The following is a 23140-nucleotide window of genomic DNA, read 5'->3' as shown; positions in this document are numbered from 1 at the left end:
CCACCTATTTAGTCTTTTCCCTCTCCTCTGTCAATGGATCTTTTTATAACTGTGGCAACACAGTTTAGGAAGTGGGCCAAACTCCTCTCTCTTATGTCTCTGTGGGAGACTGACTCTTAAGTTCCCCCGGTGGGGATGGAGAAAAGGCGGCGACTCGGTGACTGAGGGAGAAAGAGAGCGCAGCATTCAGAGAGGAGGAGGAGAAGAAAGACAGGAGCGATGCACGACGGAATGTAAAGGGATAAAGAAAGACTCAGTTTAGGCCAAAAGTGAAGAAGAAACAGTTGTGGGGACTTGACGTTGTCTGTTTATGATGCCGTTGCTCCCGGAGCTCTCCAGCTCGTCTCACTTTGTTTGTCTGTATTAGAGCTAACAGCCATTTGAAGCTCCGACTCTGAAGCTTTTTACCTGCAAATTGTGTGCAGCCATCAGGGAGCCACTGCAGGTACAGCCCATTTGAGAGCACATCAGTTGTCACGAAGACACTTACGATGTCAATCTTTCACTTTTATGCATTTACAAATGATATATTGATATATTCATATATAATAGCAGGGGCAAAATTAATTCATCACATCCTGAAATATCCTGACTTTTTTTTCCAGAAAATGGCTTAAGCACTAAATAAATAATAGATCCTATATCCCCCATAATGCAACTCCCCTTGCTTTCATTAGGTCACACCTGTCGTGTTAACACACATCTAACAAATTGCTCGAGAGGCAGGCCATCCCTTATAAATGGGATCTCAAGGTGACCCAATGACAGCCCCTCTCTGTGGAGGCGGAGCCCCCGTTTCACTCCAGCTACTGACGGTGGGAAAAGCTCCCTTTGGTTTTCGATGATATTAAAAGTAGGTTTGGATAAATGTGTGAGTCGCTGGCAGTACACAGGCGCCATGCAGAGCAGATGCAACAATCTCTGAGGACATGATGGAGGACATATGGTTAAAACAGACTGAGCTATCAGGGAGCTCCTCGAGGCATCCTTATTGTTTCTGCGTATTGCATATTTGATTGATCAGCTCTGCTGCAGGTCGTTCATCTTTGCTTACATGTGGCTTTTCCATAGACAGACGTACTGTGGCAAAATAAAGTATTGAACGTGTCAACATTTTTCTCAGTTAATATATTTCCAATCGGCCTATTGACATGAAATTTTCACCAGATGTTGGTAACAGCCCAAGCAATCCACATAGAAAGAAATCAAAACATATATGTCCAAATGAATAAAGGGAAATGACATGAAGAAAAGGAGGAGGAGCAGAAAGGAGTGAAAGAGAAGAAAGGAATCTGTCCTCCTGTCTCCTATCAGTGCTCAATAATATCAGCTGCTTTAGTCCTAACTGATGCCTAGAAAGGTTCATCATCATCAAGGTGTCACTAGAAGCTTCTCTCAAGACCTTCACAACCTCATGCTGAAAAACACACTGACGCTGTTGTTTACAGACGTGTTTCTAAACCCCTAAATGCACCGTCGGGCCTGAAGTGAAAAGACAGAACATCATTTGACCATAAAACCTCAGAAGAGTTGTCCAAGAGCCAAGCAGCACTCACAGAGAGCTTTAGACTGACCTGGAATCAGCAGGTAAACAATGAGTGATGGACTCAACCTCTGTGGCCTCTATGCACACTCACCATTAGAGACTGTTGACGTGGTCAGTACTTTCCACATCGTGTCTTTTCCTCTGCCCGTCTGACAACAATGACTGGAGACTGACAATTGACACTGGACATCGAAAAGCTTTTTTTTCACAACTAAAACTTAATTTAATAACTTAAAGGGGACATATAATGATTATAATATCACTTTTTGATGACTCTTTAACATATATCTGGGTGTTTGTCTTGCCTTCTGACCCTCAAAATGTGAGAATTGACCAAAAAATCTGTAATGTACAGGTTCTACAAGCTGTTCCCCCAGTTGTCACCTGTGAGTACCTGGTACCAGTAGAAGGGGCGGGGCAAGCAGTGGCTGATTTCCATTTAAAGGGACAGGCACTGAAACCAGTCGTTCTGAACAGGGCTGTTTAGAGAGGATGAAAAGAGCTGTGATGTTTGATCCTTGGGGGATTTTGACCAAAGCATGTCACAGACATGTCTTTAAGACACCTGGTGACTATTTTAATTTGTGGAAAGGGGACATAATATGTCTCCTTTAATATCCTCACATGTTCTGCTCTGAAAATGCTAATTGTGCACTGATTCAGATCAGAACGTTTAATGTGAGTGCTTCTCTTAAGGGTAAAAGATGTCTTCCATCTGTGCTGATGATTTCCATGAACAAAAATGAAAGTACATTTGTAAACTAGAGAGTCAACTTTATTTTTTTCCCTCTTCCTTCTGTCTTTATGTTCTTATTCATACACCATGGAGCGAACAGTTGAGACAGATGGCCTCTCATCTGGTACTAATTCTGGCTTTAAAGTGCTCCAGAACAGCAAGACGTGCTAATGTTTCTTGTTCTGCTTCCACCGACTTAACAGAATTATCTCAATTTTAGCCCCAGCGAGCGTGCTACGGGACAAAGATATAACATTAAGCAACTGTTCTAGTGAGATATGACTTGGTTCTGACCATGTGTTTTAGCAGCTGGACGCTCCCTGAGCCGGGGGTAGAATACTGAAAGTTAATTGCTGGAGCCCTTGGCCAATGTCAGCTGGACAGGTCATCAGTCTATCACTTAGAGCTGCCTATTAAATGGAACTGCACGTCTTTAGATTGTTAGACGGAGCAGGCATGAATTTGCAGCGGCCCTGAGGGCTCAACTCACTGCAGGTTAAGAATCCCAGAATCCCACTCTCTCTCTCTCTCTCACACACACACTATGTCTGTCACTATTGGAATTAAAGCAGAAAGACCTGGCTCAATAACCCAGCTGAGACACACATTGCACTTCACAGTTGGCCATTGACCAGCGTGTACATCCCAGCCAGGTTCATCACTCTGGAAACACTTTGTTGTGTTGTAAGTCCTCTAAGTCCTGAAGGTAGTCATTATGTTCACTATTTGTTTATGGGTTGGTGGTAAACCAACCAGGAGATGCTACTGAACCAGCCTAGCATAGACCCAGACCCACCTTGCCTGATGAGGTAAGAGGGCTGGTCAGCTTTCATGATGAGCCCAGAGGAGAGACTGTGTGTTTATACTGTGGTCTGAGGGACCGAACTGGCAGACGAAGAGGAAACACAGGCATGTTCTGAAAAAAGTCTGGGTTTTATTTACCCCAAAAAAGTAATTACAAAAATAATTGTACAGTATTTCAACAAAGATATGACAAAAGTTTGCCCCATAAAAATAGGTCAACTTAGCAGAAACTGAATAAATAAATAATATATTTTTTTCTTTTTTTATACTTGTAATGAACTCATCATTGTCTTTGTTATATAGGCATACAATTGTAAGTATGTACACATGTGTTAGTTGTAATGGCACTTTTTTATCACATTGTCTGATTATTCTGGTTCATGTTTTGCTGTTTGTTTGTTTTTCTCACTCTTGGTTTGGTTGTTCTTTTTATGTTCTAAAATCTTCAAGAAATGCCACAAAAAAGCTAAATATTGAAACAAAACTACAGTGTAGGTGCAGAGGGTTTCCAACATGTCCTGTCTTGTCAAAGGTTTTGTTTGACAGTGAGAGACATCATTGGTGTGTAGCTGATATGTGTGTGATGGCTGCAGCCTGACACTGCATTATAGGAGGAACATGTCATTGTTCTTTCTTCCATCTCAGTCTCTCCCTGTTCTGGCTTCTCTCCACACTGTTTGAAGGAATGTACCACTTGACCAACTTGGCTGTGTTAAAGTGTATTGGTGCAGTGACTTTTTCCCTGCGCCTGTCCTCCTCCGTCCTCTCTCGCCCTCCGTCCTCCTCTCACCAGTCCTACCTTTTCTCTCCATCTCCCTGTGCAGGCAGAGTCTTGGCAGACTGTGACAGACAGCTGGCTCAGCCACTGACACACTTAGAGGACTGTTGACGTCCGTCCGCAGGGGGCTCCGGACAGACGTTCGTCAGCGTGCGCACCGCAAGGATGCGCATGTGAACCCGGATGAGGACGCCCCCTTGTCCACCAACTCTCTGTTGAAGAGCTACACTGCTGCTCAGTAAGTTTACTCTATTTTACCATCAGCAGTTCATGTGAAAAAAAAGGATTTGCTTTTAATCTAGATTGATAATCAGATTTGAATCTGATTTAATCCATTCATCTAAATCTAAAGAGTGTGCTCATGATAAATTAGACTCATTTCGGATAAATGGAGCTTTAAATGAGTGGTGGACTGTTTGCATAGTGCCATACTGAATGTGTGTGTGTGTGTGTGTGTGTGTGTGCATGTGTCAGACCAGTGATTAGTGTTGTGGTTTAGTGGTTTCAGAGTTCACTGCACTTTGCAGATGTTTTTATGCTTAGTAATGTCTTAAGAGAACTCTTTAAAACTTGATTTTGGTGGTTAAGGTCAAAGGTTAAGGTTTTGGTTAAATTGCAATACATGGTTCTGGTTTCTTTCTTTCTTTCTTTCTTTCTTTCTTTCTTTCTTTCTTTCTTTCTTTCTTTCTTTCTTTCTTTCTTTCTTTCTTTCTTTCTTTCTTTCAAGACTCACAGTTCAAAGTTGCAGTGAGCTCAGGTTCTTGTGAGTGCTGAATGGGAACTGTTTTGCTGCGGCTCTGAGGTGGTTAGGGTTTTATTCAGATGTGAATAGATGCAGCCTGTCAGTCCAGGGTTTCCTTAGCAGCAGTGTTGGCTGATGGCTTGGTTTGAATGTCACTGAGTGTGTTCATGTTGTCCTCCTCTGTTTGTTCTGTATTGGCTTTCTGTTGGACAAATTCCCACACAGGGATTAGTGAGGAACTGACTCCACTTATGTGTTGTTGTTGTGGGATTTGACACTGAGGCGCTTCTGTCATAGAACGCCCTCTCTCCACTTGGCTGGAACACGTATGATGGGTTTCTGTCACATTTATGCTCCACTCTGTTTTACTTTTAAAAAGCAGTGTCCACAGGTCCAGAGTCAGTTACGGCTGTTCAGTCCTTTTCCTTCTCTCCAGGAGAGATTCATTACGTCTATGAAAGGAACAGAGTTAAACATAATCAGGTTTTAAAAGCCTTTCTTCAGTCTGGATTAAGGCTCAGTGTGTTCACATGAAGTCTCGCTGTTTCATTTCAACCCAACAGATCTGTGATTGGCTGTTGGGCTGTGGAACAAAATAATATGAAAAATCAATGAAACACCGCAGACGCACCTGCTGGGTGTCTTACCTTGATGTCAAACATGATCACCTCCAGTCGGCCTTGAGTGCTGGAGGGGTGAGAAAACCACCCCACCCCCACCCCCATCATTTCCTGACATCGCTGCTTCCTCGCCAGAAAAGCCGTCATGTTTGAATGGGTTTTTCTCTTAAAAACTGCTTCTTCTCTTTATTCTCTTCTCAGGAAATAATCTAAAAGCCGCAATTTTGAAAAGTATAAGTACTAGGGATGTCAGGATTACTTGTTTTCACAATTAATCGCGGTATTAAACACCACAATTAATTAATCATAAAGATTCCTAAATGCCATCACTTTCCAAAAAAGATTATGTTGGAAACAGCAGCGGCTGTCTGCCGTCTGCCCAATTTCATGTGAATGCAGCATGAAAAATACAATAATATACGATTGTATACTTGCGTTATACAACCACAACGCTAGATGGGAGTAATTCCTACACAATGTACCTTTAAAAAAAAAAAACAGCTTCTTCTGTTTATTTTCTTCTCTTAGATCTCAAGCAGGAAATAATCTAAAAGCCACATGAACATCACAATATCAAATATTCAGTGGCCCGGGGGGGGGGGGCCTTACGATGGCTTTTCACACAAACTCCAAATATGAGAAGGGAGAAAAAAATGACTGCGATTACTGTCTGAGTGTGAATATTAGTGTGTGTGTTAGTGTGTGTGTGTGAAGCAGTGAGTTCTACTAATGCAGCCTTAATGGGCACATTAGTTTCCTCCTCTGACTGAATGGTTTGAAGCGAGTCTGACAACCAAATAAGCCATTAGGTAGCTATGGATCTCTCCTCCTCTCTCTCTCTCTCTCTCTCTCACACACACACACACACACACTGTACACAACAAACCTGCTTGTACCTACACACTTAATTTTCTCCTTTCTCTGGAAAAACACACCCCATGTTCAACTGTTGACTCAGAATTTATCATGCAGCAGTAGCACACACACACACACACACGCACACACACTCACAGCCCTTCCTGCTGACATTGTGTCTCATTGAAGACTTTTCTATCAGAACTAATTTACTGCTGCATTCACTGCGACTGGAGTTTTTTCCTAATGAGACGGAGTGCTCACAGCAATGGCAGGTGTGGGCCTCCAATCTGAATTACAGTAATGAGACCAACGGGCCTAATGGTCACAAGCAGAATAATAAGAAGTACAGATGCAGGATGAGAGTAGCGGTAATGAGAAGCCAAGGCTGGGACATGAGTCGGACGAGCGGCGGAGTTCCAACAGGAAGACGTGACGACGAGCGCGGCCGGGTCTGTTTCTTTCTAACGGCTGAACAGCGGCGCCGGGGGAAGGTCTGCTTCGCTGAGTATTTTGCTTAAATCAAACTTAAGCTTTCCGGAATTAAAGTTTCCTTACGGTTCCTTCACCTCCTCCCTGTTGTTTTTGCAGAGTGCTGCGGTTTGACTAGAAAGCCTTCTCATAAATAGTCCTCATTAACCGCCAAGTCGTGGTGTTGACGTGCGTTCCCACAGAGCCGCGGTAGAAAGTTTGCCCTCAGGCGTCGTGCGCCTGTCGCACTCTGTTATCCCAGTGACAGCGAATGCGGTGATAACATCCTTCTTTTTATTATTACTACTATACGGCCATTATGCAGCTGCAGACCAGCTCACCTCAGTGGGGATGAGCAGACCCCCCCCCCTGCCCGCACACAGTGTCAGTGGAGATGCTCTGAAGTCGTGTGCGAACTGAATGTGAAGATAACGGAAAACACAATTCACCCTTTGTCAAGTCCTGCCCTCCACGGTTACTATTGCTAGGTTCGCCAAACAATGGTCACGAAAGGGTTAACTCCCATTGGAAACCACTAGAAACTAGGCAGAGTTAAATTGCTTGTAAGGAAAATTTTAATTAACTTATCTCATTTTTTATATACACAGTGTATATATATAATTAACTAATACAATTGTGACCAATACAACAATAGCTGCTAGCTAACGCTTAATCTCTGCCGATCTCCCATTTCTCCTCGTAAAACTTCACAAAGTTCAAAAGACATTAGCAACTGTAACATTACGTTACACCTTTAAACCATATTGAAATATTAAATAGCAGTTTTTGCTGAAAAAATTGCTGTATACCTAGCTTGCTTCATATGGTTTCATCCCAGGGTTGTCCAACCTTAGAACATTGCACAACTTGTGACATGGGCAGAAGTGCTCTGATTGGTGGACCCAGCAGACCAATCAGAAGGCCAACAAAGGGTGAATTGAGTGAAAAAATGTAAATTATACATATACAAACCTGCATTCTATGTAAAAGGCTCATTGTCTTTGGGCTGTCTATGACACTGCTCAGTGGCCCATATTTATCAAACATGTGTAGGATCTGGTGTAAAGATCAGCGTGTGCCAGGTCTCACCCCCCAATATATCCCACCAAAAAAATAATCATAGTAATAATAATATTATTATTACTTTTTTTTGTGTAGGCTACACTGAGTGTATAACTACATACAGGGATGCAGTGTTGCAGTGAATGTGATTGACACCAAGGTGTTAAACTGGGTTTAGCAGCGGTGAACTGAAGGTCACACAAGTGGGTTATGCAGCCAAAAGATTATAGGAGGAATTCAGCAGAATACATCTGGGTGGGTGAAGTGTAAAAGGTGCTTGACCTTCACACTCAGCACCCAGCAGCTACAGGAGAACCACTCACAGCCAGCATGTACAACAGAGAGCTCCTGAGGACTGGATGAGAGGAATATTTGAATGGGAAAGGAAAAGAAAAGTTAATTTGTTTAATCAAAGATTAAATATCGCAAGCAGCTCTTTTATCTGCCATGTCATCCACTAGTCACTATGGTAACCAGCTGGTGTGGTCTAGGGCTAAACAATATGCAATTTCATTTTCATTCATTTTTTTATTATTATTTTATTTCAGTCATTAATTAACCTAACAATGATGTTCAGTTTGTGTGAACCAAACAAGCACACCCCCTTCCATCTGGATACTGTCATTTGACATATTATGACACATTTTTACTTCATTTACCTGTGATGTTGATGATACTGTTCTTGGCATATTGTGATTTCAGTCATCAGGAACATCTCTCATTGCATTGAAAGCTTATTGTATTGTGTTATTGTATCAGTTATAGATTGAGTAACCTTGGACAGGACTGCTGTGGACTTTGCAGATATGGACAAAGGCAGTTGTTGGATAAGGACAGCTGTTTCCACAGCTCTCAATCTTAATGGTGATTCAGAAAACCAAGTGTGTTCTTTTTTTAATATAAAGATGTACCTAAGCACAACCACATAATGCAGAAGTCAGTCTTGAGAATCGTGCTCCTCTGCTGACAGGTGCTTTGCCCTCTTGGTTTTTCAGTAATTCCCTCCTACGTATATCTGAACATTTTCCAAAAACACATAAAACCGACACCTCAGGGAGGCGGTTGCTTCTTAATCTGTTCTTGGTCTACTTCACCTGAAGCTCAGTTATGCAGAAACATGAACAGGAATCAGGGAGAAACGCTGTTTGCTCAGAAACTCATGAATACTGAGCATCATCGTAGGATTTTCTGCCACGTGCCATAAAGAACACATGTAACGGAGCAGTTAGCATAATGTTGCTGCTATTAAACTTAGAGGAACACTTTGGGAATAGATTAGCTCAGTGTAGGTGTGTGCTCTCTGTTCCTTTTAGTGTAAACTCAAGGTCAGAACACATATTATCACCCTGACGGCAGTGGAGGACTCAGCTGGCTGCTGGCTCCCTCTCACTGCTGCTTTATAACTTTATTGATCTGGACGGGGCAGTGGAGCAGACAGGACTATTACAGTACACTGTGTTGGTCACTGTGCTTTTCCTGGCCTTGTTCTGAGCAGCACCAAAGTTTTATATTTTCGTTTTCAAGCTACAAAAGATAAACGCATATTTAACTGACTAGTATAGTGCTATAGATTTGATCTGTTTTGATACTGGAATGCTTAAAAGAATGATTGAAAAAAAATCCTTGCAACATATGAAATGTTGCGCTTGGCTCAGCACTTTTTTAAATGCTATTGTAAGTATTATCATAATGATTTCATGTTTTCTTTGTCAACATTTAAAACATTTTTCATTTATTTTCATTCTCAGTTGTTATTCAAGTAGCACAATATTATATCATTGTTTTTATTCATAGTAGTTTTATTGAATAAGGTAGTTTTTTTAGTTTTTAGTTGTTTTTTTATCCATCACCGTCACTATTCTTATTTCTAATGACAGCCTGGCAACACATAGGGAAAATAATTTAATTCCTCATTTATAAGTAAAGTGAAAAAAAACATAGACTAAGACACTGAAGTAACTAAAGGTGCATCTGTAACATCTTATTGGAGTTATGTTTTAAATAATGATTCATGTTATTTATTTTTTTATGGTTCTGGTTTGATTTCAGTTGCTATAACATTAGCATACCCATAGAAACTCAGTCTGTGTAGCTGGAAGTCAGCTTGTTCCCTCTGCAGCCTGTGTGCAGGCCTCTGTCCCCTGGGCCTGCTGTGTCCTTGGTTGCAGGCTCTGCTCACAGAAAGTGTTCTCGGCATAAATATAGAGTACGGTGACCAGACGACCCGCTTTGTCCCGGTTTCAAGCTGGGTGACCTGAGTCCCTCCAAATATCTCAAAAGCCCTACGTCCCAGTTTCCACCTCTTTTGTAGTGTATGACAAGACAACACACTACCCACTACTCTCAACTAACAAAATACTCATCTGGCTTAGCATTGTAGTGGCCACTCTTTTCAAAAAGGATCACATTGTGATTAGTACCATGGGGCTAACGCTCCAACACACTGACCTCTACAGCTAGGAAATAGCTGGATAGAGTCGGTGACATCATCCGATGGTGTGGAGGAAGTTGTCTGAAATTGTCTGCAACTTTTCTCTTTCTACGCTGCTCCTGGCCACAAATTACATACACAATTGTGGAAAAATGTATCCTCTCTAACAATGTGTTCAACAAAGCAGACAGACTTACAGAATTTAAACTGTGAGCCTCTGAGTGCAGCCATGTCCCTTCCTGCTGCCCATTGACTCCAACACAAAGATTTTCTGAGAGAAGCAGAAGGGACTCCTGTTTTTAACTTGCAAGGGTTTCCAAAATATTGACTCTAGAAACACCAAAACGAATCAAAGCGTTCGGAAAGCCTTCTAGATCCTTGCGCTGTGTTCCTTTTTCTGATAGGAGCTACCGTTTTGTCAGAATAAGCCTAAATGTGAGACCAGCGCTGAGGCTGAAAATCGGCTGTTTTCTCAACGTTTCTGTCTGCCTCAGCCTGTGGTGGGTCTATCGTCATGGCCACCACCTCAGGTTGCTGGGTAACCTCTGAGCCTCAGACCAGAGTCACAGCTGAGACCAATTAATTAATCAGGGACTCTTCTGATATAACTGACCCCTATCTCCCATACATTTATATCAACACAAACACACACAGGTAACTTAATGTGATTCCAGCTCCTCTTGTGTCAGTGCTCAGTGAAAGATGATCCTGTGTCTGTCTGACTGGCTCTGTCTTGACCTTTAAGTCGTGGGTTTGATTCCTGTATTGACAGACATGGCAGCCCTGGTAGCACTCTGCAAGGAAATCTTCTAGTTCAATGTCTGCAATTTAATAAAGTTACTTACTGAACATCTCCTGCTGACTGTGCACAAACTTTGTATTGTAGATTAAAGTTACAGTGCATCAATGTGTAAGTGCTTCTTCAGCAATAACACATATCCTGTTGTGATGATGGAGAGGCAAATAAAGAGTCCTAAATGGCCCCTACTGTACCTCCGTCTGCTCTCTCACTCCACTCTATTCTTTTATCTGCTCTCTGCAGGCGGCTTCCTAGTAGTTCTGTTCTCTTTGAAAACTCTCTTTCACTCGTCATATGGTGATTTATTACACTGCTCTAGAAATGCTGTATTCTGATGCCTGTCAATCATCGCGTTCTAATGTCTGTTATTTCTGTATAACAGAGCTTTGCTATATGTAAAACAGACCGTTGCTAGGCACGTCACTCTCATTGGCACTTACAATTGTTGCCTTTCCATTTGGCTACTGCTTCTGAAAAATAAAAAAGAGAGGGTAGAGATTGAACCCCTTCATTTGGACTGATGGCTGAAAATTACCTCGATAATTTCCTGTCCTGCAGTTCAGGAAGCAGCATTTTGTTCACAGTTTTGTCACATCCGAAGCCAAAGTATGAAAAAAAACCCACAGACATTACTTGTAACAGAAAAGAAGTCTCATTCCCTCGTCTCATTCCACTATGACTTTCTTTTTCAGAGGCAATTTATAGATCACTAAGATCACATCTTAACCACAGTTTTGTCTCATTATGTAAGCTGTGAATCATGCAGAGTCGGGGTTCTATCCATCCTGTCAGGGTTTATTTTTCTATAACAACCTGCTCACTCTACATCATCCCTTACATGATGTGATTCAGACAACAGGTTTCTGAAGAGCAGCTCGGTGAGCTGGGTCGGTCTCGTGGTTAGAGAGCATATCCCATGCCTAAAGGTCATCTTTAGCACATGTCATTTTCCCAGCCCCCCCTCCAAAAAAAAAAATGAAGCTCTGTGAGCTAATGTACAAAAACAGACTATAAGGCTGTCCAGCGCCATTCTAGTGGTGGGAGGAATTGTGAGGAGAGCACAATGGAAAGTGCAGTGAGGTAAAAGGGAGGAAAGGTTGGTTGCTATAGCAGAATGTAGTGGTGGATGGACAGGTCAACAGCAGTAGAACAAATCTCCTTGTTGTTTACAACTACTTCCTGGTAGAAAACCAGCATGAGAACAATAGTGACGGACGAGAGTTTCACTATATCTCATTAAAAAAATAAAAAATAAAAATTGTAACGTTTCTTCAATCATTTCAGATTTAGTTTTTTTATTTTTTTTTACTTGTCACGGCATTTGTTTTGCGGCGTGATGGATCCCCAGTGTGTCGAGGTGCGCTGATATTTTCATTTCGCCGCGATGATTGGTGCTTTGTCTAAATGGGGATAGGGCGTGAAAAATATGTTATATATATATAGCTAAACTGTCGTTCGTTACTACTGTTCTCATTAAAATTACGTGCTGGTTTTCTACTCGGAAGTACTTGTAAACAACAAGGAGATTTGGATGTGACACAGAAGACCAGTGTTTGATTTCCATTCAAAACTAGCTGTTTGTATTGTAACTAGTCCGGTACACCTGCTGCCGTGGGTAGATTTACTATTTCAGGAGATTCTCCTACGGGTCACATCATTGATTTGACAAAAAAAAAAAAAAAAACCTGTGTGGTTGTTCAGACTGCAGGACCGGGTGGCACTTCATGTTGGTTTCATCTTCACGCCCCGGAGGTTGATGCTCGCTTCAGACACATCATGTTTATTCACAAGCTTTGGTTAACCTCGGCACAGATGGGGTCGGATATCACACTCCCAGCTGACATGTTTACCCATGCTGTTTGCCTCCCAGAAGCTATAGTGTTCTGTGTTACAGCAGCTGACTGGAGATGGTGTATACCCTGTGATCAGAGGTTTTTAGTTTGCAGAGGTGCACAACCCCCACAAGGTTTACAGAGCTGTGTGTTGTTGTCTTGGAGAGGATTATTCCTCCAGAGAGTGAGTAGTAAACCTCCACAGAGCAGGTGGACACGTCAGACTATTCCACCTCATCCTCACAGCATCAATGCCAGCTGAGCTAGAGGGGAGATCCAAAATACATTTTCTTTTCCTGCGGTGCTGATGTTTGTGTTTGAACCTGATTGTCTTGCGGCAGATGTGTGGACGATCCTGTCACACCTGAGTGTGGCTGATGCCACAGACAATGAAATGTCATCCAGCTGCCTCCTACAAGTGCTGAGTGATGGAGGTTTGGAGCTCTGCGTATGTCTGTTCATTTCTTCCACATGGGACTGTGAAAACCATTTCTCTGGCTTAGACATGTTGTTTTCAGGTTGTCTGTCTGTATAGGTATGTAAGTCCGTCCGTCTGTCCCATTCTCATGGATGTGAAAACTTCTTCAACTTCATCTTCACTTCTTGTTCTTTAGAACTCAAGAATGAACCGATTTCATTTGGTGTTCACAGCTCAAAGGTCATGATGACATCACAAAAAGCTGTTCTAGCTCTGAGTGAATCTCTGTGAAGCCTTTAGGGAATTACTTCAGAATTGTTACAAAAGTTCATTCAAAGGTGAAACAGTTAGATTGTGGTGGCTAAAGGTCAAAGGTCAAGTTCATGTAACATGATTTTACCCCAACACTCCTTAAAGGAGCTATAAGTAAGACTGTGGCCAAAACTATAGCTGCAATCAAATTAGAAATACTGCAGCGCTTTGTCTCGCCTTCTGGCCTCCAAAACCTTCAGGCTCCCTAGGTTGAAATCCATGTGGTTTTACAAACTGTTCCCTCAGATGTCTTCCAATGATGTAACTAGGTTTTGAATTAGCATAATACCACCCCTACCTGGTAGCAGTAGAAGGGGCGGGGCAAGCAGTGGTTCATTTGCATTTTAAGGGACAGGCACTGAAACCAGCCGTTCTGAACAGGGCTGTTTAGAGAGGATGAAAAGAGCTGTGATGTTTGATCCTTGGGGTGTTTTGACCAAAGCATGACACAGACATGTCTTTAAGACACCTGGGAACTATTTTAATTTGTGGAAAGGGGGCAGAATGTGTCTCCTTTAAATTTTGCACAAACGTCCACTTGCACTCAACGACGACCTGATTAGATTTTGTTAAAGGTCAAAGGTCAGCCTGGCATGACAAAACACCTTTACTCAAGACTGCACAAGGCAATTTTGAAAGAATTTCACAAAAATGGATCATATATTTGATTTGACTGTGGATGAACAGGGATGCAACGTGAGACCAGCGTGAGGCAGACAACCGTGAGTCATGTTTTCATTTGCATGGCAGTATCTCATTCCGCAGCAGGAGTGGTAATCTCTTCACTAAAGCATCAGGCTCTTCAACTGTCGGTCTAATTAGTTCAGAGCTTTTCTTCAGGACAGATGGTCTCCTGCCAGAGTGATGACCTTAATTTGACTGGCTGTTTCCGTGCGTTGGGCAGTTTGTTGAAGGAAGGGGACGTCTGTTTTGTGCTTTTTTTGGACGGAATACGCCAAGAACTCTGGAAACCACCATTCATTCAAATAAAAGTTTGTCAGTATATGTTTTATTTAGGAAAAATGATTCTCATATGTGCATTAGTGATTACACCTCTACAGGCAGTCTGTATGTGAGTGTGTGTGTGTGATGTCTGTGTGTCTGAGATAGAAGAAACTCCTCTTTTGCCAAAATGCATTTCCTTGGCATTCCTTTATCATTTAATTTGCAGCAGTGCACAAACTCCCACGAACACGCGGTAATTTACTTTACAGCCGTCTGAATGACACTGTCCTTACAGTCGGTGTGAAGTGCCTATGAATGGCTGCACGTGTGTGAGAGGCCATACGTCCCATAGACGACCAATCAGATCAAGAGCTCTTCAGATTCTTCTGTTCATCAACTAAACGACCACTTCAGCCTCCACTACTAAGCAACATGATAGAGCGACGTGTCAAACACCGTACACTCTGAGGAAACACAAACACACACCTCCCACTGTGAACTATTCTCAAGATTTATCATTATCTAGAAAAGAGCAGAGAAAGGGTTTCGATGGAGTTTATTTAGTTAAAAACAGTCAGCAATACGCAGCTACACATTGAGGTTCATAGACTATTAATACTACAGTTTTTGGCCACTAGAGGGAAGAAATATCTTGATCAATGCTGACGTGTCAATCAAATATTTCTCTTTTCATTTATGTGTTTAAGACTCAAGAAGCACTGTACAGAACACCTGCCTCTTTGAGCCGCTCAATCAAATCAATAACAAAAGACGACAGTGGGTCAATAAAGTGTCTTGACATCACTACAATTACTGTTGTCACCTCCCAGTTCAGAAAATCAGGAAACAGACCCAGTCAGACATCAGGGAAGAGTTGCTGAGGTCGCTGCAAACCTTCATTTAAATTCCTGAGGATTTAAGATCCTCATGATCAATGTCGGCAGCTGTCGTCCGTCTGCCGTCTGCCCAGTTTCATGTGAATGCAGCATGAAAAATACGATTGAGTTGCTTGCAATATACAACCACAACGCTAGGAGTAATTCCTACACTATGTACCTTTAATACAAGATAAAGGTACATTTTTAGCTTCTGGTAGGAAACCACAAGAGTCATACATGTGCATAGATTTGCAGTAAATGAGAGGCAGCCCAACACACACACACAGCACTGTGCAAAAAGTTGGAGGCACTTCAGGTGTTTAGATTCTTATCCATTATGCAATACCTACCAAGAGGCCTCTGATTGGTCACACATTTAATCTGCAGTGTGACAATGACCCCAAAACTACAGCCAATGTCAAAAATAACTATTTTAAAGAAGACTGAGTCCTGCAACAGATGGTACAAGCCCCCCGACAAAGTCCTGATCTCAACCTTATGGAATCAGTCTGGGATTACATGAAGAGACAAGACACTGAGACAGAAGAACTATGGCTTATTCTCCAAGATGCTTCAACAACCTGCCAGTCAAGTACCTTTAAAACCTGTGTGCAAGTGTCTGGTGGAGATCTGGTCCTGTCCTTAAAACAAAGTGTGGTCACACCAGATTATAATCTGATTTAGGTTTCTTTTGTTGACTGAATTTGGTTGAAGTTAATTCATAAATAAACACTATCCATGGCATTATTTTTGAAAGCATCTCCACTTTACTTATAGTGCTTAAAATGTATGCACAATAGCCCATGTTACTGTGGTTCAAATCACACATTTTACAAATGGAAGTGATAGATATTTTAGTTTGTAAAAGTCAATAATACATCAGTCAGTGGAAGCGATAAGACACTGAGATGAGCTGGTTTCAGATCATTGTCTTGAGTTGTCCCCATTATTAGGAAGTGCACTGCAGATAATTACGGGTCGTGGGTGTGAGTGTTTTTTTTATGTCACTGCTTTAATGTTCTCACCAAACTTTTTTTTTCTTTTGGAAATGTTTGGTTCCCTCTTCTTTGTCCTGTACTGTATATTTCTCATCTTTTGTGATGCCTCATTACTTGATGTTTGCAGCTTGATAGAGGAGCTCAGGTTAACTCCTCCCCCTGGTGTGTGCTGTGTGTCCACTGGCTGGGCTCACGATTCAGTGTTCAGATTCTAGATGAGCTTCTGTTTACTGGTAAAACACCGACTGGGATTCAGCTAGGATGGAGATTACAGGGTTTGCAGCCTCCTCAGCTAAAATCACTCCCCGCACACCAAGTTGCTGCAAACAAATGTCTGACAAATGAGCTCAAATGTGGGATTTCAGCCTTAATCTTCTAAATGAATGCAGATAACTTAATAACGGCCAATCTCAGCATAGTCTTGTGGTTCTCTCCCACTGTTTGATGATTGTACTGTGGTGGGATGTGAGCTGTGAATGTCAGGGCCAGTTGTCTTCCTTCATCTCTGGATGTGTGTCATTGTAATGTTGCACTTCACCCCTGAACTGATGGAGCATGCTCTGCTTATACTGGATGTGAACCATATGAGAGCTCAGCTGCTGTGGTGCTGAGGTCCCTGAGTGGGTCACTCACTTTCTTTTGTGTCAAAGAATAAAGGAATTATACTTTTCAAATGGACTTTTCCAGAGGTCAGAGGTGTTGCAGACATACTTTGTGAGAGACCTCTTTATTGAAATGTGATCATAACTGATTCCACCATATCTGGGTCACAGTTTGAAATGTCTGAGTGAAAACATCTCTGTACTCTGGGGGATTTTGCTCAACATGAATTTCAATAAACGCTTCGTGCAGAGTAATGACATAAAATGCAATTTGAAATGAATAAATAAGATGATCTACTCCAAAAACGGTTCTCCCATTCTCAGTCTGTTCTGTTATCCTCTATCTACACAGTAAAAACTCCTGGGTTAAAAAAGGGACCAACTACTTTCTGGGTTATTTGAACCCAGAAAATTGGGTTATTCTTTTTGATCCAACTTTTGGGTTAAGTACTTGACCCAAAGGTTAGGTTATATTGACTACAATGCTGGGTTATTTACTCTTTGAAAAATAACAAATAATTTTAACCCAACACAAGCAACCCAGAAATCGGGTTGAAGAAATAACCCAAGAGGTTTTAGTGTGTAACCCAGAAAATGGGTTACTCTTTGAAAAAATAACCCAGAAATGGTACAAAACCCAAACAACCCAAGAATTGAGTTAAAATATAAAATCTATAACCCAGAAAATGGGTTAGTCTCTGAAAAACCACCCATAATTTTAACACAATACAAGTAGCCCAGAAATTGGGTTTAAGAAATAACCCAGGAGTTTTTAGTGTGTATCATCTTTTTTTTTGTAAGAGTAATTAATTTTTCAAGGTCAAATACATTTTTGAGACACAAGTGACAATCTGTGTCACACATTTTCTAGTTAACAGGACAGAGATGGCTGTTTAAATCTTGGACATCATCACGTCTTAAAGACTTTGAAAGTGACTTTCCCTTGAATTACTGTTGCAGCACACAGCTGCCACATAAATATAAAAGTAAACAAGTTGTCGACCTTCTCTACTTGTTCTTTCACAGCTGTTTTTTTCTGAGCTTCCAGACCGGTGTTAATACTCAGTCAGAATTTCACTCTGCCATTCATCACTAAAGCAAACCTCAGTTCCACTTCCCCTCCCTCAGTCATCCCTTTGTCTGACAGTTCCTGGTGAATGAGTAGAGTTTTCTAACTATTGTACCGCCGACAGCTCGACTGCGCTCGTGTAGCCTACTGCTGAACATTTGTAATATAACTCAGCGGATATGAGCCCGTGGTGGTATAATTCTTTAGTGGACATACAATGACAGACATAATTTGCCATGGTGGGATTTGATTTCCACAGTGATCACAGAAAATATTGTTGGACAGCTTAATTAGTTTCATTCAGCACGGCGCTGTGGAGTGCCGCTCCTCCAGTTTACTGATAACGCTGTGGAGGGCCGTGATTCAGAGGAGCCCAGTGTCTGATCATTTTCTCCCTTTTCATCTGCCTTTTTTGTCTGTTTATCAGAGCAGTGAAGAAAACAGGGGAGAAATGAAGTGTGCAGGTCAGATTAAATCCGTCTGAATTTCATCACTGTAAAGAAGAATATTAAAGAGCGGCAGGGACGCGCCTCGATATGAATGACAGTTTAACATGCAGGCAGCGCGGGAACAAGATACCTAACACAACGAGGGAAATTAGATACTGTAAATCACCTTGATAACTAGTAGAAGTGCATATTATGTCACCACGGACAGGTTAATACCCAGCAGAGCTCGTGCGGCAGAGCCACGGGATGTACGACAATGTCAAACTCGCAGGAGCAGGTTTGTCTCCTCCTGCCTGTGGGCAGAACAAAACTATCTTCACTTAATATTTCATCCTCTGTTGAACACGGAGGCAGAACACTCCACAGGGTTAATGTGATGAACGCAGGAGAAAGACACACCTTCAGGAAAAATAGAAAACTGGCAGGATGGCTGTGTGAGACGCTGCTGTGTGCTGTTTTTTAAACAATACGTCTGTAGTGCTTTTGGATCAGAAGCTCGACTTCAATTAATTTGCATTAGAATGAGCAGAGCTTCATCTGAAGTGTTCTGTAGTAAATCATTGTGTATTCTATTAGTTTTAGTTTTACATCTCGTCTCTATGATCACAAAATCAATTGACGATATGGATTCAGATCAATGCTGTTGATGTTTGCTACAAAAGAATGTTAGATTAAATACATAATGAGAAATTGAGTTCTTAATTGTTATTTGTTTCTCTCACAAAATAACAAATGATACCAATAAGAGAACCTAAAGTATGAGATCAATTACCAGTATTGATTGAAGTAGTTGATATTTATACCTTTGAAAAGAAGAAATTGATTTCCCCGGCCGGCAGCTTGACTGTTGATGTGTTTAACTTTGACACAAACACAGTGGGATTTGATGCTGCAGTGTGAACGGGGACATTGGAATTGGATCTGAAGTAACTTGGGGTCTTTGTGTGAGTTGCACACAACTAAATAGTTTAAATACACAGCAGAGAGTGCACTTTCAGCTCCCTGCTGTCTCTCAGTGGGTCTCGGGGCACATAGATATCATGCTTTAGTGGACACAGAATTATGGGTTTTTGTTGAAATAACCAAAGGGCACATTTCTGACTAATGTTCTCAGTGGCAGATTCTTTCTGAGGGATTAGAGCAGTCTGGTCCTTTGCCTGATGAGGGTCTTTGACTCAGTCACATTAATTGTCTATTATAAATGCTACTTTCATGTACAGTAGTATGCTTTTTTTCTTTTCTCATTGTTCAGTTTTTATTGTCCACAGATCTCTCATAATGGATGTCTTTTCTTTCTTACTCGATCACATCAATGTTTCCGGCACCAGAATGCAGGAATTCCATTTTTCTTTTCTCAAATGCAGTGTTCTGTCTCTGCAGAGTGAGAACACAGCTGTTTGTTGTCGGTGGTAAAATTATACAGCCGTCCTCATTTCCACAGCCATTTTTCCTTGTCAACCATAAAGACATTTCATAACTCTACATCCATATCTGTAAACTTGGCAATACATGTTCAACAAGTGCTTCCCAGCCTGGCTCATCATAGGCCTGTCGCAATCATTCACGATTACCATAGAAAATAATTACAGATAATGATTTAATGTTTTTTTCCTGATCATTTTATGCCAATATAATAGTACAAGACTAAACTTAATTTAATAATACACCAAGAAGAAGAGGAGCCATTCACTGCCATTAAACATTTCTGTTTGATTTTAGGCTTTGCAACTAAATCCATGATGCTAATGTCAATAGTACAGTATGCGGTTGTTGAATGGTTGAATGAGATAAACAGTGGTGCTGCACTCATGTTTCACTAAACCACAGCAGAAGAAGTGGGCACAATGTGATGATGTCATCAAAATAGGACCAGCCAAACCTCAAACAGTGGAAACATTGATAGGAAAAATACATTTCTGTTAGTTTCATCCAGCTGTTTTTATACAGATGAATGGAAACAATTTTCATGATTAAATTGAAGTAACAGCGATCAGGTGGTTATGTAATAAATGCCCTCTAGTGCCCCCTGGAAACACTCCCGTTGTGTTTTGCTATTTATTTCGTGCACATGTTGCACTGTGTAGAGCTCTCAGGGTCAACATGCAAGAGCAGCTCCCAATGTGCTAACCAGCTATCATTAGCATCCATACGTGTACAGGTGAACAACGGAAAAATGGACATGTAGCTAGCATAAGATGTTGCACATCAGTAGGCGTATACTGTACTAATCCATCCACTCACCCATGCGTGGTCACGGGGGCAAAATATGGAGTTGCCAGTTAATGTGTTTATACTGTGGGAGGAAGCTGGAGAACATGCAGAACTCACTTCATTCAGGAACACTGGTCATTTGTTGAAAAACTGTCCCCGACGGGAACGCGCATCAGCGGTTTTGCATGAATTTCCCTCTAAAACAACTCTGTCTGGTAACGTTGTGTTATTATCTCATAGCGTGGTGAATGTGCAGCTCACAACTTGTCCACCAGAGCGTTGTGGAGTTGTTGGATTGTGTATTTGATGAGTTTGATGAGGGAAACCAAGAAATCCCATAATGAGCCTCCGTAGCGTAGCTCTGAGCAGCTTGCAGCTCTGCTCCACTGTTCTAAAAATAGCTTGCAACGACAATTAAAGGTAATGAACCCACTGCTATGACTATAGGGATTATGGCAATGGGCCAATTTGCTAAAATGTTGAACTATCCCTTTAAGTTTAGATAGACCACCTATTAAGGAAAAATGGATGTGATTGGGCAGAGATTGATCGACTGGGTGCAGCTGCGGCTTATGACTTCCGTGTCCTCCATGAATTTGTGCAGCGCTTCATTTATTATACCAATGCATATTGCAATTCATTATTTTCTCATTCACATCAAGCATTCTGAAACATTGGGGATGGGAGCTGAATTATTGCCTTTAATGAATTTGAGCCCTGACCCCGCAACCACCATCTGCACGTCCCCCTGAACTGGGCCAGTCTGGTCTGGTTCCTGATCTGCATGATAAGGTCAGCATCAGACTCCACGATGCCAGTTGGACCAGATGGAGATGAGTCGGTCTTATGTAATTCTGCGGGGGGTTCGTGTTGTTTGGCAAGATGAAAATAAGGAGTGGAAGGGGACTAGCGGGAGGAGGAGACGCAGAAAGCCATGAGCACCTGCACTGACACACACACTCGCACATGAACATGCACACGCACACACACACACAGAACAAACAAACAAACACACGAGGGGAGGAAACACAGCAGAAGACTCTAGGAAAACAGAATCCTAACACTCACTGGCAAAGAAATGAACTGCTGCAGCACTCCTAATGGAAAAACACTGGTAGCCTATATGATATTTTCAATTAAGAGCAGCAGCACACAGGCTGAGGCAGCCCTCCGACTTCTGGATGAGCATCCGGATTTAGTTAGTGAGGCAAAGCAGTGAGATACGGTGAATGGAGAGCAGCCTGCGGTGCAGCACTGAGAGGCTGTCTGGAGTTCACACTGTGTTGACTGGGTTGGTCGTTACGTGAATGACTGACTGACTGATTGGGGTATATACTGTACTACAACCTACTGTAAGTTTGGCTCAGGCAACATGAAAGTTAAATCTGCACTGAGGATCTACAACCTGCAGAAACTGCTTCTCATTTTCTTTAAGCCAAATATTCCATCTCCCACCTGCACCGCTGCTGACTACGACCTGAACAGCACAACCCCTCATTACAGAGAGGATTTCAACAGCCATCGCCCCCCGCCCCAGGGACTGTGTTTGGACCTGCAGCACACAAAAAAACTTAATGATGAATATGGTAACAGTTTCATTTTCTCCAGGCAGCTGACCAAGGTTATTATAGTTTTAAATTTTTCATTAGTTTTAATTATTATTTGTTTTTCAGTTTGCTTTTTTAATTCATTTTTAATTTTATTTTTATATTTTTTAGTTAGTTCAACCAGTGACTGAGCAGTTTTAGGAATTGACTCATTTTTATTTAGTTTTTTGTCTTCATTTTAAATTTTCAGGTAGGAGAAAGCCTCTGTGAGACCTCTGAAGATGAACATTCAAATTTGTAGCAGTCCCATATTGAGCTCTGCGGTTTTCTTCCTGCTTCCTAAAGCCATCTCTAAGAAAATTAAAGCTAAGCTGATGTTATCTGCAATTCAGTTTAGTTTTTAGTTTTGCATTGTTCATTGTAGCTTTTATTTAGTTCTTGTTTTGGAAAAAAATATTTTTTTATTTTAATTTCAGTTTAATTTCAATTGTTTTTTAGTTTTAGTTAACTATAATAACCCTGCAGCTGACTACATAATGCAAATTTGTAAAATGGAAAGATGGAGCATTTCTATGGACCGTTTCTAATACAAAAATTGTAACTTGGTTTCGAGTCAAATTACAGATGCGTATAGATTTCTTTTTACTTTAATTTGTTTGAATGATGTATTATCCAAAGACATCCAGACCCAACAGCTGAGTGGGGGTTCTAATGATCAAATTAGCATCAAATGAATAAGAAGTTATTGTTAAAGGTAAGTAGTGTGTTGTAGATAACCAAGACAGTTTATGGTCAATTTAAATGCAAATTGAATATTTTATCTGAATGTATTTCTCTGCCTCTGTAAAGCACCTTGATTTGCCTTTTTGTCTTAATGGTGCTGTGCAAATACACTTAGCTCGCCTTACTGGGCTTAATGCACATGCAGCGTTATGAGATGTGCAGTAAATGGGCCTTTAAAACCCAGTTCCTTCTCATTCAGTCTCTTCTTTCTAAGCTTTGGTGACTAATGGCGGTTTTCATGTGTCTATACAG

The 23140-nt window shown here is 41.4% G+C and overlaps 1 protein-coding gene and 1 long non-coding RNA gene across 2 annotated transcripts in view; both read left to right on the top strand.

Annotated features, from left to right (window-relative positions):
• The window catches only part of LOC146976689 (uncharacterized), a 316272-nt gene extending 312220 nt beyond the window's left edge, over positions 1–4052 (top strand). The window contains exon 4 of the long non-coding RNA XR_015037505.1: positions 3911–4052. This is a non-coding gene — a long non-coding RNA (uncharacterized LOC146976689). The remainder of the gene's footprint in view (positions 1–3910) is intronic.
• Positions 4053–4056: 4 nt separating this feature from the next.
• The window catches only part of LOC146976688 (leucine-rich repeat and fibronectin type III domain-containing protein 1-like protein), a 222569-nt gene continuing 203485 nt past the window's right edge, over positions 4057–23140 (top strand). The window contains exon 1 of the mRNA XM_085796605.1: positions 4057–4102. The gene's annotated coding sequence lies outside the window, so the exon portion shown is untranslated. The remainder of the gene's footprint in view (positions 4103–23140) is intronic.

The sequence above is a fragment of the Trachurus japonicus genome, chromosome 13, assembly GCF_045865225.1.
Source record: "Trachurus japonicus isolate A0001 chromosome 13, Traja_1.0".
In the NCBI taxonomy this organism is placed as follows: domain Eukaryota; kingdom Metazoa; phylum Chordata; class Actinopteri; order Carangiformes; family Carangidae; genus Trachurus; species Trachurus japonicus.
Note: the sequence above shows the minus strand (reverse complement) of the source record. Positions and strands in the feature narration are given on the sequence as shown.